Below are 14626 nucleotides of genomic sequence, written 5' to 3' on the forward strand. Positions count from 1 at the left end.
CTCTCACACCCCTCTCAATATGAGCTAAGTGCTTAGCGAGACAGCAGCCGCCCCGATCCTCCAGCCTGCCCCTGGGGGTGTCCCCCACCCCGCACCCTCCACTCCAAGAGCCGATCAAAGTATTCACCCAAAGAAATCAGCCGTATTGTGAAGGTGCTTCTGCCGAGCAAATATGAGCTGATACATTCATTAAAACATTTGCTTTCGGTTTTTTTCTATTATCCTGTAATCCTCTCCAGTTTAGGCAGCTGGACCATCTCCTCAAGAGAGGATCCTTATGGCATGATGCAGAGAATAAGAATTAAATTTTTGGCTTTGAGTTTTGAAAGCTAAGATCCAAGTATGGAACACAAGATCTGAAAGACTCTGATAAATCCAAGCCAGTGCCCCCTCTGTATCCCCGCTCCCAGGACAGGAGATCCAGTGTGCCCAGCCAGGGGTGGGTAGAGGACAGTGAAGCGGAACACGAGGCCATACACATAGTGGGCTCCTCCTACCCTGGCCCAGAATGTGCGTGTGTTTTGAGTAGGGGACACAACAGAAGCTTAAGCGCTCCCAGGACAGGAGATCCAGTGTGCCCAGCCAGGGGTGGGTAGAGGACAGTGAAGCAGAACACGAGGCCATACACATAGTGGGTTCCTCCTACCCTGGCCCAGAATGTGCGTGTGTTTTGAGTAGGGGACACAACAGAAGCTTAAGCTAGGTTTGGGGAGCTGAGAGCAGAAGTACGCATGTGTCCAGGAAAGGGGCAAGACCCCAGATCTAGCCTCGTCCAGAAGAAGCGTCTGTGTGGACAGATGATAACCAAGGACCACGTGCCGCTCACTCTGACCCCTGGGAAGACCCACGAGACAAAGAAACACTGTGTATCATGCAGGGTGCTGCTTCTTGCAAGTAACAGGAAACACCGTCCAATTGACTTAAATGATAAAGAGAATTTATTGGCTCATTAAATGAAAAAATCAGTGGTAGGGTGGCCTTCAGGTGCAGTTTGATTCGGATATTCACGGTGGCATCAGACTGTGGCTCTATTTCTCTCCCATTCTCTTGGCTTCGTGCTCTTTCCTTTGTAGGCTTTGTCTTCAGCTCACAGTAGCAAGATGCCATGTTTCCTTGTTCAGATCTGGGGGTGATGGAAGAGAAAGAAGTGATTGCATTTCTTTTCCACTAATTGTTGAACAAAAGCCCTGAATTTTGCTCTGATTGCACCAACTTAGGTCATGTGCCTTGAGCCAATCATTGTGACTGGTCTGCCATGAATGAAGGGAAGTCGAGGGAGACGAGGCCTGGAGGTGGGCAGGGGCTGGATGCAGTAGGGCCTAGAAAGCCATGGTGAGGGTTTGAATTCTGCTGTAATGGCTTGGGGAAGCCAGTGGGATGGGGCGGGGGTTAGGCATAACCTGATTTACATTTTTTAAAGAGCACTCAGCTGAAGGTGGAGAATGAATTAAATGCATGAATCTTTTTGGTGTAGAAAGGAGTGAAAACTTTTTGCTACAGATAACCCCTGCTTCTTTTTCAGGAGGGTGGACCTCCTTATATGAAAGACCCTTTTGCCCTGTTCTGGCAAAATCTGGGAGCAGAGGCTAGGCAGAACTGAATTTTGATGTATAAGAAAAGAGAATTTTTGGCATTCGTGTTCTTAAGAGAGAGAAGAAAGAGATGTGGGGAGAGAGAGATGGATCAAATAAAGATCAGAAGACTGAAGCCTCCATTTCAGAAATATTTGGGGACATTTTCAGAAATAAGTTTATTGAACTTTGAATTTTAAGTTGTCCCCTAAGATGTAAATCCTCCCAGGTGCTCAAAAGCTTCAGCAGACACTTATGAATTCAGTAGACCCTTATGAACTAAGTACACACTTATAAATAACTGTGTATAAGTGTGTGTGTGTGTATTATAGAAAAAGGCTCAGCCCCAAGTCTGGGTTAATGTGGCATGGGACAGAACAGCATATGTGGGGTTACAAGATGAACCCAAAGGAAATGATGTCAGGGTCATCTAGGATGAGGAGTTAGAGGTGACCTAAAACTACAAACTCCTCCCCAGCTCTCACCAGGAACTTCCAGAAACTGTGGGTGGCTCACTGACTTAGGGAAATCTGTAGAGTGGGGATTGGAAGCGCTAGAACTTAGAATTTAAGGAGCAAGTTATCGCCAGCTGACATAGCTGTAAATGCTTTAGAGTTTCTAAAGTAATTTCACATGTTTTACCTAAAAATGAAGTGAAATAGAAAAAAGGCTTTTTCTGAGAAATTATCACCTTCTGGTTTGGGAGTTGAAGACTTATTCTGTGAGAGTGTGAATTGCAAGATCTTTTTGAGATGCTATCTGGCAGTGGCTACTACAAGTTAAACACACATTTCCTCTGACACAGCAATCTCACTTGAGGACTCTGTCCTACAAAATAAAAACCCCAGTGCAGCTGGAGAGAAGCACAGTAATTATTACAGAGATGTTTATAATAATAGCAGAAAAAGCCCCCAACCAACCAACCAACCAACCAACCAACCAAACAAACAAACAAATCCAACCTGGAAACAATTTGAATGTCCACCAACAGGAGACTGGTTAATAAAATCATGGTGCGGCCACACAATTCCACACAATGAAGCTGTTAAAAAAGAATGAGTCGGATACGTATCTCGTGAGCTGAGACGATGGCCAGGATATATTGTTAAATTTTTAAAAAGCAAATTTAGGGATGATATATGTCCTGGTTTTGTGTGGGGAAAAAAAAAGCCAGTAGGTGAATGTATATTTAAAAAACATTAAAAAACCCCCCACAAAGTCACCAATGATATGCATCAAAATAGTAACCCTCAGGGGAGCAGGATTCAAAGGAAAAAAGCCAGTAGGTGAATGTATATTTAAAAAACATTAAAAAAACCCCCACAAAGTCACCAATGATATGCATCAAAATAGTAACCCTCAGGGGAGCAGGATTCAAAAGAGAAAAGGGAAAACCATGAACTTAAAAACTTGTATAATATGTAATGCTTTATACCTTGTGTGATTTGGTTCTACATTTATCCATGTATGTTCTGGGGCTCTGTGGATGCCTGGTATTTTTCCGGGTGTCAAAGTAGGATGTCCAAATACCTGATTCCCTGCCCCCTTCCGTCCCCATGAGAAGTGTCTTCTGCACAAGAGTGTACGTGTATGTGGGGGGGCTGGGGTTGGGACAGACCATGGCTCCAGCCAGCAGCTGGTTCCTGTACACCCCATATCATACACATCTTCATCCACTGAATAACCCAAACAAAAAAAGTAAAAACCAGTACTGAGGATGAGGTTTCTAAGATGGAGGCTGAGTTTCCACATGCAAAGGAAGTAAGTGGAAAATTTGACAAAACCCTGGAGATGGCTGGCAGAGGCCCAGGAAAGCATAAATTATCTGCAGATTTGAATTTTCAGGGTAGAGGCTTAAATTTCCCTCATCTCCTTGCATAGGGCGCCCAGCTGGCAGGGAGGACCTCCTGCTGGCCAGTCTCTTCACCTCCCCTCTCTCCACTTCCTTTCTCAGTCTCCACTTCCCATCTTTCTGCTTGCCTGTCTCTCTTCTTGTCCATATCTTAACCTGCTGCTCAATGGCCTGAGGCTGGCCCGGGAGCCCAGACCCCTCTTGGTCTCAGCCCCTATAGAGTTGGCCCCTTTGTGGGACAATTGTGCCCAGGTGGGCCCCTCTCTGGTTCCACAGAGCAGCATGGCTTGGAGTTTTATCAGCTGGATTCCTTCCCTGGTTTAGTTTTCTCTTTGCCCCACTTTGTACCATGAGGGTGAAGAGAAAGTTCTACTAAGGAGGAAGTGGAGGCTTTGAGAAGCTTCTCCTCCAGGTGAACTAGGACTTGGACTGGAAGGGAAAGGCTGGGAGCGGTGGGGGCGGCAGTGAAGAGCAGAAGGCCAAGTTTCTGGGGTTTCCTCAACCCCGAAGCTTTAACAAGAGGCAACTGGACACTGTCTCCTCAAACAGTGCCCCCCAGGAAAGTTTCTAAATCACACTCCCTTGGGGCCCTGGACAGAGCCCCAGTAGACTTGGGCTTGGGTCATTCAGCATAAAAAATATTACATGAACGATGACTCTCTGCAAATAAGTGGCAACTTTCCACTGGGGAAAATTTATTTTCCACTTGAAAAGTAATGAAAACCAGTCATGGTAAAAAACCTAGCCAGAGAAAGAATGCAGCCTTTCTTTTCTTCAAGAGGAGAATACCACTAACTTCCAGGTGGTTCTTTGTGGAATCCAGACCCAGGAGAAGAGGAGGCTGGGTTCCTGGGGTCCCCCAAGCTCTGGATGGAAAATGGGCTTTGGGGTCAGACAGGAAGCTTAGTAGGGGGGTAAAGCCTAGGGAAGCCCAGGAAATGTGCTCACTCTTCTGGGGGTGGGGTGGAGAATGCCCCAACAGAGGAGAATTCTGGAGCATCTAAAAATAGCAGGAAAGTCAGAGCTAGACAGCCTGAGAGAGACAGGAACTCGGCTGTTTTAATAAATCTGACACTCAGCTGTTTCTTTTTTAGTTCATCATGCTGAGGTGGATGCGGGGAAGATGGGGGCTGACTCTAAAATGCTCCGAGTTTCATGGGCCTCGCCCATGGCTACCATGGAGGTAGCGTGTCGGTAGGGAAGGCAATTGTCAACACGCTACCTCCAGCCAGGCACTGAGCCTAACTGCATCCATCCGAGTGCTCTGCCTTGGCTCACTCCAGCCATGCTTCTTCCCCATCACCCTGAGTACTGCCACTATGGCTCACTTCTACTGGCCTGTGATCTTTTAGGTGCTCTCTCCCCTGCTTAACAGCCTTCAGTGGCTCCCTATTTCCTCCAGAAGTCCCACTTTTTAGGTGACTATTCAAAGCTCTTTCTAGTCTTTCTCCTGCCTCCTTTATAGCTGCATCTCCCACCATGACCTTGAGATCCTCTTAGATTCCAGAATTAAACAGAAAATCAAGCCCCCTAATAGTGCTCTTCCACACGCAGGTGTTTTGCACATGCTGTTTCTTCTCTTTCTGCCTCGCTTGCTGGGGAGCTGGGGTCCTTCAAGAAGCAGCTCAGATATTGTGCTTCCCTCAGCACAACCTGCACTGCTCTGAAAAGTCCGTCCTAAACTCCCAAGGCAGCATGTGCAGGCTCTAGTTAGAGCACTTTGGACAACAAGTGACGATTATTCAGACCTTGGACACATTCATCTTCCAGAGTCTCAGGTTCCTGCAAGATGGGGATAATAGGACCTCCTAGATGAGGGTGGGTGAAGATTGCAAATGAAATAAGCATGCAAAGCCCTGGAAGCACTGAGTTAATTGCTGACCGGGATTACATTATCAGACAGTGAATGTTTTGAGGACAAGGACAGCGTCTCATTCATTTTATATCTGTGACTCCTAAGACTGAGGCTGGCTGGGGAGTTTTGCTGTGCTTGCTTGGGGAAGAGAGGGATGGCTGTCCTGTGATGTGTTGTCTCTCTCTGTGTGCAAGTTTCCAACTAGGTCTGAAGGCTTCCTGAGGAGGCCTGCCCTCATTCCCCCACAATGCATGGCTGACCACAGGGGCTTGATGAATATTAGCCAGCAAGTCAAGGCAGAAAAGGGAAAGAGACAGAGATTCTAGTGCCACCACGTCAGGCTCATCTTTCCCACCTCAGACACCTGGGAGTGTGCTGTTTCATCCTTCTAGGGAGGCTAGGCTGCCGACACTGACCAGCTTGCCTAACCAGGCCTGTGTCTGGTTCTGCAGGGGAATGAGAGGGCCTCTCGATATTTGGGTGCCCCTGGCAGGGGTGAGATAGAGGCAGAAATGGCAGCAGCAAGGAGGGGCTTCCTCAAATGTCAACAGTGCACAATGTAGAAAAGGAGGCTCCATGGTGTATCAGTTAACATTATGTTTGGTTACATGGGACAAAAAAAAAAAAGAGCCAGATCATGTGGCTTAAATAAGATAGAATTTTGTTTTATTTTTTCAGGTAAACAAAGTCTGGAGGTAAATCTAAACTCCAGAATAAGCACAAGATCATCTATAAGAAGTTACCTCATGTTCCAAAATGGCTGCTCAAACACCAGCAATCACATCTGCATTGCAGACAAGAGGAGGAATGTGTCAGGAAGAGAAGGGCACATGCCTTCTCTTTAAGGTTTCTTCCTGGAAGTCATATATGAATTACTTCTGCTTGTATTTCATTGTCTAGAATTTATCACAAGGCTGCACCTAGCAGCAGATAAATCTGGGAAAGGTAGTTATTATTCTGGGTGGCCATATGCCAAGATAAAAACATCAGGGGTTCCATGTTTAAGGAAGAAGGGGGCAATGGAGCATGCCAGACATTTAGCATTCTCTTGCACATATAATCAGATAAATTGGACAAACCCTTGGCTAGACAAAGTTAAACAGGTTTCTTTGCTGCAGAATGCCTCATAGCCTTTAGTGCACTAATTGGCATTGTTAATCTGCAAAAGAGGCTGTAGTATGTATTCTTTCCAAAATGCATTGTTATAGAATTGGTGTGTGTGTGTGTGTGTGTGTGAAGCAGTTTACAGAATTAGTGTTCTGTAGAACACACTCAGAAAAACTCAGTTCTTGGTAAACTGTAGAGTTCAAAAATGACTGAGTTAGGCAGCACAACTTTAAGGACTAAATGCAATTTCTTCAATAAACCTAGAATATCCACTCTGGATCAGACAAGTCCTGGGGCTAGGTGCTGGGATATAGAGATGGGTCATGTTTCCTTCTCTCGTTAAGTTCAAAGTCAAGGGATACATGTTCTCAGTCAAATAATTACAACAAATGCCAAAATGGAATTCGGACTTGGAAGATGTGATTGCCTCATTTTGATGACATCTACAAAGACTCTATTTCCAAATAAGGTCAAATTCACAGGTACCAGATGCTGGGACTTCAACATATCTTTTAGGGAGACACAAATTCAACCTATAACAGACATTTTTCCCTCTTCCCCGAGCCAGTCCTGTTGGAAGGACCTAGAGCTGACACTAGATCCTGCAGCTCTGACCACAAGCAAATCAACAAATCCCACTTAACTCTAATTTATTAGCCTTTGCACTGATCTAACTCCTGTCAGTGCAGAGCCCTACAAACACACACTGTTTTCCTACTGACTCCCAGCCAGGTATGTGGTGGGGGAGCCGGGCCAGCTGGCACAGAACATCATCCCCAGCTTGGGAGGCCGGCAGCGACGTGGTCAAGTTTCCTCTTCGGCGCCCCCTCCTGGCCACAGGTGACCATCTACAACCAGGTAGGGGTGAGCTGGTTCTGCAGGTAGCCCCGGCCCACCTGGACCCCACCAGAGCCCTGGCCCGGTGGACCTGGACTGCCTCATCCAGCTACATCATTTTAACAGCTTTGTAAGTGATGGAGGTGGGAGTGGTGGGGGGTGCTCAGATTCTATTAATTTCAACAACTGATGGCCAGGTGGCTTTCTCTGGGCATCACAAAGTTCTACTTGTCCTTCAAAGTTGAATTGGTTTGCTAGGACTGAGGTAGCAAAATACCACAAACTGGGTGTTCAAACAACAGACATTCATTGTCTCAGTTCTGGAGGGTGGAAGTCTGAGATCAAGGTGTCAGCAGGGTTGTTTCCTTCTGAGGTTCCTTTCTCCCTCCTGCTTTGTGTGACGGACAGCTGTTCCACACCTCTCTTCTAGCTTCGGGTGGTTTGCTGGCAGTGTTTGGTGCTGCATGCCTTGTAGAAGCATCACCTGATCTCTGTCTTCATGTTCACATGTGTTCTCCCTGTGTGCATGCCTGTCTTCAGATTTCCCCTTTTTATAAGGATACCAGTTATATTGGATTAGGGACCCAACCTACTCCCGCATGACTCTGTCTTAACTGATTACATCTGTTACGTCTCTATTTCCAAATAGGTCACATTCTTAGGTACTGAGGGTTGGACTTCAACATTTGAATTTTGAGAAGGGCTCAATTCAACCCATAGCAAAAGACCATTGGAAATCTCACCTCTTCCAGGAAGCCTTCCTCGCCCACTCGAATTCATGCAATCTCCTGTCTCTGAAACTCCTGCAGCACATAGTGTCTGAGGAACTCAGGGGCCCTGAGCCACTCAGTCTCCTTGGCTTTCTTGGGTGTTTATGTTCTGTCTCCCTAAGCCTGGACTTAACTCTTAGTATTTACAATTTTGAACACAAGTGTGGCTTCTGCCTGTTTTCTGATGTTATTAGGACTGGTAGTTGGGTGGTAAATTGAAAATCCAAAAGGAATGCCAGCTGGCAGCATGTGGTGGGCAGCGGATTTGTGCAGGAATAGAGAGCAAATGTTAACCACTGCATTAGTTAAATAGAGGTTGGCTAGGAGAGGTTCTCCTGCATAGAAAATCATCAGCAGCCCCCAAACCCCAAGATGAGTGAAAACTAGATGCAAGGTTATCCAACCCCCCACTGAGAATGCATTTTTATTTTAAAGACATTGTCAATACTCTGGACCATTTAAGACTCCTCCTGTCAGTTTTAGGTATCAAGGTAAGTGGCCATGCAGAGTTGTCTGGGGCTTTAAAAGTGGAAAGAAATTCTGAGCCACAGTGAGGGGCCCCTATGGAACCTGGATTTAGGGAGATAAATTTGCCTTCTGGAGTTAAACTACAAAACAAACATAATAGGTCTGAAGCAGAGAGCAGCAGACTGTTTCCTCTGATTCACTATATTAATGTACCCAAAGAGGAATGTGGTCCTCAGACATGTGTGTGAGTGTGTGTCTGTGAGGGTGTGTTAATGAGTGTGTGTGTGGTTGTGCATGGCAGTGTGTGTATGTGAGTGTGTATGAGTGTGAGCATGTCCGCGGGCGTGTGAGTTTGTGTGATTGTGCATGATCACATGCATGTGTGCGTGTGTGTGGACAGCTGGGGAGGCACAGGAAAGAAAGAGGATACTTAGCAAGACGTAGCAAAGCCAAGCGGTGTGTCCTTGGCTCTCCCCAAGGGAAAGAGGGGCCAGGAACACAAGCACTTGGCCCGTGCTGAAAGTCTGTCCATTCAGGGAGACAGGTGAATCAGCTTGTTACAGTGCGTGTGACACCACCCATGTCACCCAACGCCCACCCCCAACACATTCCAAACTCACTCGGCACTGACTGTCATTGACTTCCTGGGAGCTCTCCCTTTGGGGAGAAAATGTGCCCATGAGTAGACACCAAGACCCAGCATGAGGGGACAGGGGCTGAGAGCCTGGACTGTGGTCAGCCTGCCTCAGGGTTCATCTCAGTTCCTCCCCTCGCTAGCTGATGTCCTTGGGAAAATTACTCACCCTCTCTGAGCTTCAGTTTCCTCATCTTTGAAGTGGGCTTAATGATAGTGGGGCTGGCCGGTTAGCTCAAGTAGTGAGAGTGTGGTGCTGAAACACCAAGGTCCAGGGGGATCCCTATACTGTCCGGCTGCCAAAAAAATTTTAAAAAATAAAAGTAAGTAAATAAAAACTTAAAAAAATAATAATAGTACCTGCCACATAGACTGTGGTGAGAATTAATGAGATGATCCATGTAAAGTGCTTAGTACAATGGCGAGTACACAGCAGGCCTTTAAAGTGTAAGCTACCATCACCATAATTACAAATACCATAATAAATGAAAACATCAGTACTATATGTTATACATGCCTTTGAAAAATGGACCCATTCCCAGGGGGCTGCCTGTGCTGGAAGCTTCATGAGGACATGATCTGCTTGGCCGTCACTGTATCCCCAGTGCTCAGTGCACAGCCTGGTGTATAATAGATGCTCAGTAAGTGTTTGGCGAAGAAATGAATGAATGAGTGAATTAGTGAATGGCACATCATGTTTCTGGGCCCACAGGTCCAGCACCATGCTAGCTTCACAGAGGCAAGTCATTCTATACACTTGCACCTGGTGACCAGGCCACCTTTACCTGGGGACCGCTGACCCTAATCAACCCTGGCACGTTGCTCACTATTGGAGGAGAGGCAGGGGGAGGAGTTTGGGGATGGAGCTCCCTGAGCAGCCACTTGGTCACCAGACCAAGGCTTGGGTTAATATCACCAAGCTTCCCAGGCTGCTGAATTGGGTCATTTGTATCTGCTTTTGTTTTATATTAGTTTGCAGGAAAGCAAAGTCACTGAGCAAAGTTGATCTTCCAATGCCCTGCTACTTATGAGGGTACTTCAAAAAGTTCATGGAAAGATTCGTATTACCTTTCATTCTAATTTTCCATGAACTTTTTGAAGTATCCTAGTATTTTAAGTATGTGTCATGGACCAGCAAAGTCGACCTCATCTAGGAGCTTGTTAGAAATGCAGAATCTGGCTGGCCAGTTGGTTCAGCTGGTTAGAGCACTGCCTTGTAGCATCAAGGTCAAGGGTTTGTATCCCCTTACTGGCAACCGCCAAAAAAAAAAAAAAAAAAAAAAAATCATGGAAAGATTCGTATTACCTTTCATTCTAATTTTCCATGAACTTTTTGAAGTATCCTAGTATTTTAAGTATGTGTCATGGACCAGCAAAGTCGACCTCATCTAGGAGCTTGTTAGAAATGCAGAATCTGGCTGGCCAGTTGGTTCAGCTGGTTAGAGCACTGCCTTGTAGCATCAAGGTCAAGGGTTTGTATCCCCTTACTGGCAACCGCCAAAAAAAAAAAAAAAAAATGGAAATGCAGAATCTCCGGCTAGACCTAGAGAATTGGGATCTGCATTTCCACACGACCCCCTGGGGTGTGTGCATATTGAAGTGTGAGATTCCTGCTCTAGTGCACCTGCCACAAGAACCCACGGTCTGGTCTCCTCCACTCCAAAATGTGCGTCCCAGTGTCTGAGCAATTCTGGCAAGTTTGCATGTATTGTGTTCCTGCTCCTTCTCCCCTAACTCCTCTCTCCTTTTCCTTTTCTGCAACTCTTACAGTGGTCAACAGCCTGGCCTTTCTTCACGATTATAATGAGAAACTTCTCTGCTGTTTGCTGATTGAATTGGTATTTTTCTTAATTTAAAAGAGTTGTTGTTAAGGCATGTTCTACTGCTATGAGTTTATCACTCCTCTGTTGCTCCCTGGCTGGTACCACCCCAGGCCCTGGCATGCACCTTCTGCTGCCCAAGGAGCAAACAGCATCCTTAGCCTTCCAGAGAATCCCTGCCCGCCTCCTCCGCATCTGTCCTCATCTGTCCAGATGTGCAGATCTGGCACACGGGCAGGTCCTGCCTTTATTCTTCTAGTCTCTTACCTGCCTAGGAGAGAATACAAACATATGTCAATGACAACACAGTAAAATCCGATGACAGCTCAAGAGCTCCTAAATCTTCCAAATTGCTGTCTGCACTTCCTCTAACTTTCTATCCTGGCATGCCTGAACTGACCCGCCCCCCGGATCCAGTCCCAGCAGCTGCAATCAAGCGTCTGCTCATTCCAGCTGCTGTGGGAAATGCTGGGGCTGCAGGTACCAGCCTCTTCCTGGCTGCACCTTCCTAGAGTAGGATACAGCTAAGGCATGGGGTGGGGGGCACTGGAGGATGGGAATAGAGGATGGGGCCCAGAACTTTCCCAGATCTAACTTTTCAAAGGCTCCTCTGGCTTTTCTCATGGAAAACCAACCAACAAATGAAGAAACCCAGTGAATTTGCCACAGGAATCCTAAGGCAGGACAAAAGAGAATTCCTAGTTGGTAGGGTTATGGCAAAATCTTTCCCAAGCAGCTCCATGCTATGTATGAGAACACAAAAGAAAGGCTAGAATTTTTCTTAAATATCTAGAAATTAGGCATTGCCCTCAGGTTCTAGTTGAAAACAGTGGTTGGAATTCTGGTGCCAACTTTGCCAGAGGAAGAGGGATAGGGGAAGCTCCTTGGTGGTGACTTGACATCCTGGTTACTCCTATGCCCCTAGTATTTGCAAAGGGCTTTGTGAGACAAAGCACTGCTGATGGCCCAGAGACTTGTCATGGATGCAAAGAGGCCAGTATCTGGCCTCCAACCCTTTTTTAACTGTAGAGAAGAATCTTCCAGTTTAGGTGGGGAGAAGCAAAGCCATTTAATAATTCATTTCTTAATGAAGAATGAATCATTTTTAAAAGCTGCCTGCCTCTTTTACCAGCTGACCCTATAATTAGACAAAGCAGGATCATTTCCTTTTGAGTGCTGACTCCCCAAAGCAAGACCTATTAGTCAGGGTCTATTGGGAAAGAGATGGCACACTCAGATTAGGATACTTTAAGGAGTCCTTAAAAAAAGGACTGTTTACAAAGGTGTGGGCAGGGTACAGGGAAACCAAAAGGGACAGTGCATTATACCGAGGCTACTAATTCACTGTGGGGCTCTTACACCCTTGGGCCTGAGGGGGTGAGGAGGAGAGTATTACCAGAATCTGGAAGGAGACAGTCAAATGCAGAGTCACCTTGAGAAGAGCTGGGACCTGCAGCTTAGGGGTACAGCTGGCCTGAGATGACCCTGTGAGAAAAAAGACAGAGGAAGGAATATTCCAGCCTCACTTGTCTCTTTCCCTTGTCTTCTGCCAAGGCACCCATTGACCAGACCCGACCAGGAGCCTGAGGGGAAGGAGCCTGTTACTGCAGTGCAGACAGGTCAGTCTCTCAGGGCAACTTGGAGAAGAGACAAGAGTGGATCTGAAGGGTCCAAGTGGGGCCACCTGGCACCTGAGCTGCTGAGCTGCTCTTTCATTCATACTGCATGATTCATGCCTTCTTAAAACTGCAGCTATGCAAACATCGTGCCATTTTGCTCTTGAACTATCCACTCTTGTGTTGTTATCATTAAACAAAGCTGAGATAGCTCATCTGCCAAACCAGCTTGGAAGCTCTTTGGGGACAGAGACTGCATCTTCCCTTGGATTCCCCCATGACTCTGGGTCCCTCCTTGCACATTTTATGTGCACGCGTGTGTGTGCATGCGCATCAGAGAGGACAGGCCTGGTGATGTTGCAGTAACAACCACCAGATCTTGGCAGATTTATACAATAAATATTTTCTCTTGTTCATGCTACCTGTCCATTGCAACTCATCATGTCATAGTTACTGGGGGACCCGTGATGGCTTTGTCTTGACACACATATCTGCATTCACAAAAGAAAAGGGAAGAAGATAGAATGAATTACACACTGGCCTGAAGTTTCTGCCCAGTGTGTCAGTTCTGCACACGTTTCACCAGCCAGAGCAGGCGCCTGGCTGTGCCTAACATTTACAGTCAGGGAAGCAGAATCTGTGCATGCTCTGAAAGCGGAGATCCAGAAATACTTGGTGAACATTCTCCAGAGTGGGTGACGATGGTCTCTACTGGGGAGCAGTGGAAGAGTACTTAATGTTTTTGAATTTAATTGAACAGTAGGTGTCAATAAAAATTAAATGAATAAGTGAATCTATGCCTTTTCACATGTTCAATTCAAATCAGCCAATAGCAATAGCAACAAAAAGCTGGTAAATCAGGTGGCCAGGAATTACAGAAATCACATGATTTTTGAAATGGGCAGAGAGGTTTACATCACGATATTCTATTTTTGGCTTGTTTCAGCACAGCTTATTTTGTTTGATATAAATTGTGCCTAACATGTGGGTTGTTACCGATTTCCAGATTCTTGTGTCCTTGGCTATTCTTTAAGACTTGGACAGATTGATATAGATCTGCTCATTGATCTTTTTTTGTTGAAACATATTGATTATACATATTTGTGGGGTACAGGGTTACATTTCAATACATGTATACAATGTATGATACTCAAATCATTGTAATTATTGTATCCATCATGACAAAACTTAATCATTTCTTTGTGTTCATTGATCTTGATGCCTTCTTTGGCTCAGCTCCAAAGAGGACATAGCTGCTGCCCATTCCCTGTTATTTGTGAGACAGCCACAGGAATGGCACCCTACACCATCGCCTGGCACCAGGTCACAAACTTCCTCAATTTGGGCCCCCAAGAAATCCTTTACCTTACCAGAAGTCACCTCACCTCAAAGTAAGAAAGGGTGAAAAAAAAATTTCCTGATCTAGGCAATCACTTTGTTGAATGAAAATATGAAAAAAAATTGAAACCAAATTCTCAGCATTATTTTCAAAAGTGGAAAAGTATCACTCATCTTCAGAAACTGTTCATACTTAAGAACTCTTTGGGTGGTGACCCTGGCTGGCTGGGGTTATCCTCAAATTGTTTCATCCACTTGGCTTTCCAAAGAAATTGCTTTGAAAAAAACATAAAGAGACTGTGACTAAAGGTGTAAAAGATGGTTGTATTAAAAAACAACCCCCATACAGTATCTCTTCTCTGCTTTCTCCTATTTTTTTTTAGTAATCTTTTGCACATCATGAATCCTAAAAGCAAATGCCAATGTTGTTTCCTCAAAGTAAATTCTCAACATAATTTTGATGGCTGGACTTAAGATGTTTTACTTACAATGTGAAACCAGACCTCCTGCGATGAACACTAATTCACGAGATCTCTAGGGGCCTTTGCATGGTGAGAAGAAAAGGATAAAATTGACCCTGTGACTCAAAATGCACTTGACCTCAAGTAATTTTGATGGCTGGACTTAAGATGTTTTACTTACAATGTGAAACCAGACCTCCTGCGATGAACACTAATTCACGAGATCTCTAGGGGCTTTTGCATGGTGAGAAGAAAAGGATAAAATTGACCCTGTGACTCAAAATGCACTTGACCTCA

The 14626-nt window shown here is 45.6% G+C and overlaps 1 long non-coding RNA gene across 3 annotated transcripts; it reads right to left on the minus strand.

Moving 5' to 3' along the window:
* Positions 1 to 915: 915 nt before the first annotated feature.
* Positions 916 to 12394, minus strand: LOC103608633. 3 transcript variants are annotated; one of them, XR_552077.1, is made up of 4 exons: positions 12311 to 12394; positions 11042 to 11181; positions 2534 to 2613; positions 916 to 1123 (listed from the first exon to the last, which is right to left on the minus strand). It is a non-coding gene; the product is annotated as an uncharacterized LOC103608633 (long non-coding RNA). The 3 variants fall into 3 exon arrangements; XR_552076.1 differs by lacking the exon at positions 2534 to 2613; XR_552078.1 differs by lacking the exons at positions 916 to 1123; positions 2534 to 2613 and adding an exon at positions 9351 to 9390.
* Between the last annotated feature and the right edge of the window lie 2232 nt (positions 12395 to 14626).

This window comes from Galeopterus variegatus, unplaced genomic scaffold (genome assembly GCF_000696425.1).
Source record: "Galeopterus variegatus unplaced genomic scaffold, G_variegatus-3.0.2 Scaffold8652, whole genome shotgun sequence".
Lineage (NCBI taxonomy): Eukaryota > Metazoa > Chordata > Mammalia > Dermoptera > Cynocephalidae > Galeopterus > Galeopterus variegatus.